Source organism: Mirounga leonina, unplaced genomic scaffold, assembly GCF_011800145.1.
Source record: "Mirounga leonina isolate KUSES-001 unplaced genomic scaffold, KU_Mleo_1.0 Mir_175, whole genome shotgun sequence".
Taxonomy (NCBI): Eukaryota; Metazoa; Chordata; class Mammalia; order Carnivora; family Phocidae; genus Mirounga; species Mirounga leonina.
In genome coordinates, this window is record NW_023270453.1 from 10,305,941 (window position 1) to 10,311,124 (window position 5,184).

Here is a 5,184-nt window from a genome sequence, read left to right on the forward strand (position 1 = left end):
TAAGGGGGAGAGCCTCCTGACTTTTGGGAAACATTCCGATTCTCATAACTTTGTCATTCTTTGGGGCCTCTTTTTCCCTTTTATGGTCCGTTAAAGGTAAGCAGATGTTAACAAATCCAATACCAGACTTTGAGCCTTTGATTCCTTTTGGGAACTAATGAGCCAAAAAGGCCTCTGGGCAGCCTAAAGGTCCCTCCTCAGGTGAGTCCCTGCACTTCACTGTGGGAGTCTCCCATACCTCGAATGCTGTCACTGTCCAGAGTCATCACCAACATGCCCATGTAAACCTTGCGGCCAGACGGAAGGAAGGAAGGACAATGGTAGCACGCAGTAACTGGAAGAGTTGAGAAGGAGCAAGACCAGAAAACTAACAACCACGTGAGCAAGACACAGACACACAAAAGATAAGAGAGCATGGTGCAGAGCCAGGCCCTGTGGGGTGGTGGTAGTCCCAGAGTGTGTGGGATGTTAGTACTGGAAGAAACAGTCTACAGGTGATGAATCATCCTGGAAAGTGTGGTGAATTCACACCACTTAATGTGGTGAGGTCAGTCATTGGTGGTATCAGAATTTTTGTAATCAGAAATAACTTTTTTATAGGAAGGAAATGGGCCCAGAGTGGTGAGGCCAATAGCAAAGGGAGGTAGACCTCAGATTTCCTAATAACTCCCACTGTAGTAGATATATCTTCATAACACTCATAATGGAAAACTTGACATTTGTGTAAAAAAAAAAATCTCTTACGAAAGGCAGAGGTGAAACATTTTTCCTTCTAAAATGGTTTTAAGGTTTTTCACATTTATGGATGACCTTCCAGCTATCCAGAAGCCCAGTATGCTATGTAGTCACAAAGGAAAGATAACCAATTTGAATTTGTTTAAACCCACGGGAGACTGTAAGGATTCTAACGTTTGAAACCCAACACGAGAGTATATTGGGCTTTAGAAGTAACTGAATGCAGTCCAAATTGACGTGTGTGCTTTCTGCTCCTCCGCTTTGTTCTTCCTCACCGTCTTAAGTCTCCTCAGGCTGCCATCACAGAGTACCACAGACTGGGCAGCTTAAACAGCATTTACTTCTCAGAGTTGTGGAGGGGGGAAGCCCAGGGTCGAGGTGCCAGCACGGTCAGGTTCTGGGGAGGCCTCTCTCCCTAGCTTGCCGCTGGCGGTGGCCTTCTCACAGTGGCCTCCCTCCTCGTCCCTCTGCGTCCTCCGCGTCTTCCTCTTGTAAGAACACCACTCCTGTCACATCAGGGCCCCACCCTATGACCTCATTTCACCTTAGTTACTTCCTTTAGAGGCCCCCTCCAAGTAACAGTCACACTGGGGGTTGGGGGACAAGATTCAGTTCACAGCATTGACTGTAAGCTTGGCTGCCGACATCTACCAAGTCTTGTAGCTGTAGCTACAGACGACATGATGGTCTGCAGCCACATCTGCATACACAGTGCTACTGGCCCCGGCTGGCGCAGGCGTCTAACCTTGGGTCAGTGAGCTGCGGTCAAGGGGCGGGCCCATTGCAGGGGCCTCACCAAGTATGGGGGGGGGTGCAGTTCCTATACTCAGTTTTCCAAAATTGGGGTTCTCTCCGATTTTAAATGTGAGGTTTCCCACACAGCTCTAAGTTTATTTCTCAAGTTGGTTTGTAAAGAACCCCAAGTGTTTTATCTACACAACCTCTCATTAAAGCATCCCTTTCACTTTTTGTGGCTGCACTGAGGTGTAGCTGTCTAGCTCTCCATCTGATGCTTGTCCTTAGACTTGTTTTTAATGAAAATAAAATGGAGGTGGGATCCGTTTAAAACAAATTTGAAAATACCTAGCATCCTATAGTAAAATCACATTTTTTACATTCTCATTTATTGAAAAAAATTTTTTTTCTTTAACCTTTGGAAATCCAAAGGACACTCAGCTACCTGTTTTCTCAATAGATATGTTTTCTGGAGGAATACCTCTGAAAATTGTTGGCTTATTCAATGTTTGTTTCCTTGGAAGTTGTTCTAATTTTCATAGAGTGTGTATGTGTGTGTACAAGTACTCATGTTTTTATGTCATTCTGGTTCTTTGTTTGCTTTGTAATCTAAGAGGCAAACTTTTTATAATCTAAGAGATGGGTTTAATGTGTCTCCCCATCAAGAGCTGTGTGCACCTGTATACACTTGCCATTAGGGGGTGCTCAGGTCTGGAACATATTATCAGTAGCGGCCCAAAGGCAAGAAATGCCTGCTATGTTCAGAGGGGCAGTGAAGGCACCAGGCTGACCCCTGATCATTCACTCATTAGTTGTATATTGAGCACCATCTCTTGACACTTCCTTCCTATATGACCTTAGGTAGTTATTAACCTCTAGATCTCAGTTTTCTCATCTGTAAAATGGGGTAACTTATTAGGGTTGTATGAGGAAATAATGGGATAATGGACATGAGGGTCTTAACACAGTGGCTGTTTTGTAGTCAGTGCTCGGTAAAGGTTAACTAGTAGTAGAGGTGGCAGTAAGTAGTAATCGCACCACGGTTTCTGTGTGCCAGATGCACTGTTGGTTACAAAGCTGACCAGCACACTCTGCCCTTGAAGAACTCACAAGCCCTTCAAGTGTACAGAGAGTGAGTATCAAGTTCAGACCTGGGTGGCTAAAATCATATGCATGACCTCCAACAAACTGTATATGTTATTACTCACAAAAATATGTGCCCCAAAAGAGTGGGAAGCCACCCTTCAAGTGACTCTGGCCTGGACTAAGTCCTGTTTCCTTGCCAAGTAGAAAAATAATGTCCCCATCTTCCCAGGGGGTAATAGCCACTTAAATTCAGTCATGAACCTTTTACTTTCCCATTAATTTTTTTCCTGTCTCTAACTTCCTCAACAGCGGAGGGTTGGTGGTTGACTTGACTATTAAGGAGAACTACTGGTGGTCCTAGTTCATATGACTCCAAAAGTAGGGTACCTTCTGAGTCCTCCAAGCATTCCTGAACAAGAAAGAATGGGCTGTTGGGTCAGGCCACGCCCAGTGTTTTCCCAAAGCGTAACATGGATGGGGGTCAGACGGATGAAATTCCCAGGTGCTCTTTGGAAGAGATGGGGGTCCTTGCAACCACAGGCTGGCGACTGTTTCCAGCAGACAGGGTGGGCCAGGAAAATACTACAGAGTCATGTTGAGACGAAGGTGGGGTTTTTGCTGGGCTTCTTTGAGAGGGCATTGACAAGGAATGGGAAGTAAAGGGGGTGAAACAGGAAGCACTTTTGAAATGAGAACGTGGAGTTACTTGGTTTAACCAGTTTGACTTCCCGCTTGTGTGTATAGCACCAGGCCATGCAGGGCTTGGCCCTTCGAATAAGTGAGCCCACGTTTACTATGACTTCTGTGTGCACAGGGGCCATTGATGAAGCCTTGAGAATATGAGGAATTGTAAGGAATGGCCCAAATGCTTCAGAAATGTATAACCTTGATCAAAGCTGCACTCAGAATGTGTACCCTTCCACGTCAACGCAGGACCAACTACCGCACGGCCCCCTTCCATGACCCCAGTGTGGCGGAGGGATGCTGGACGCGCCGGCTGGAATTCAGTCCTGCCCCTTGTTGGGTAAGTGTCATAACCTAAGCCTCATTTAACTCATTTGGACAATGAGAAATGATGAATTTTCCAGGTTGGTTTTGAAAATTGATTATATAGCGTTCAGTCAACACCTGGTATGTACTAGGCTGAGGTGACAGGGATACACAAGGCAAAATCCCGCTTCTACGGAGCTTACGTTCTAGGAGGGAGAGACGTAATAAAAAAAAAAAAATTAAGAAAAAGGTCAGAGCAGCCGCGATGGATGGATGTAACCCAGGTGCTGTGTGGCTGAGGCGCTGTGGTCAGTCGGCTCCTTGAGATGGCGCCTATAGAGAAGGGGTGCTCCCTGCAAGGAGAGTGGGCTCAGCCAAGACACGAATGACAAGGACCAGCCCTTGGATATGGGGGACACACATTCCACAGGAGATTGGAGAAAAGGGAAAGAACGTGGCCCATTGAGGAACTCAGGGAAAAACCAGCAGGAGGCAGGGCCCATATTGGAGAGGATTCGTAAGCCAGAGTGAGAAATTTGGACTTCCTTCTAGGTGTGACAGCGTTGATTTGATCTGATTTTAATGGGTCACTCACTGCTGAGTGGAAGATGATGGGGGAACTGGAGAGACCTGAAAGGCAGGAGCCCAGAGGAGTGGATGAGATGATGGGGGTGATGGGGCGGGGGGGTTGGGGGTGGGGAGAAGGATCAGATTTCAGACCGATTTCCTGAGGACCAGCTGGTGGGTTCCATGGAGGAGGGTGGGGGAAAGAACCATTGGGTCCCTGGCCTGAGCAGTTGGGTGGTGGGGTGCTGAGAGGGAGCAAGCAGGCAGTGTCCAGGGGGTGTTATTCATGGGGAAAGGGAGCTACACGGAGGCTCCTCCTTTCTCTGCTCGACTAGTTTTCAGAGCGGGGCCCCACACCTCATGATTTTGCAGGCTGCCAGTGAAAATGGGCATTGCCAAATGGACCTGGCTCCTGGAGACTTCCTAGTCTGCGGTGGGTAGGCAAAGGTCTTGGCCAGACAGCTGAGATCCCATTGCCCTGGAAAAGGAAAAGGAGGCCCCAGGGGCCATTTCTCCAGAACTGCCTCACATGAAACTTAGAGCTCAGGCTTTGCCTGTCCTCTGGGACCCGTGGGCTTGATGCGTGAGGGAATGCTCCCTGAAGGGCTGTGCAGACCCGTGAGAACAGGGCTGACTGCAAACTGATCTCTCTCTCTCTGTGTTCTGTGTGCCCTGGATTTTCCTTTCCTTTTAATTTCACTTTTGTTTGTTTGCTTTGCCTTGTCTCTGAGCAACTCAGGAGACATAACGGGAGGCCGGGCTGTCGGTGTCATTGCACACCTGGATCAGGCTGGAGGTCCCCCAGCTACAGCCTGCGGGTGTCCCTCTCTGAGGCCAGCGCCTCAGCAGTAAAGCCCTGGGCTTCCTGAAGGTTCAGCACCAGGCAAACCTCACCCACCCAGGGCCTTTGTCCCCTCCCTCCCCCTCCCCTGCCCACTGCAGTAGGAACCAGGAGCAGGCGCCATCAGATCAGACAGCCCCCATGGGAGAAAGGCTTCTGCTTACTCAGAGCCTGTCGGGAGAGAGGCAGAAGGTGAGAGAGAAAACCTGTGGCTGGCAGAAGTATTTAGG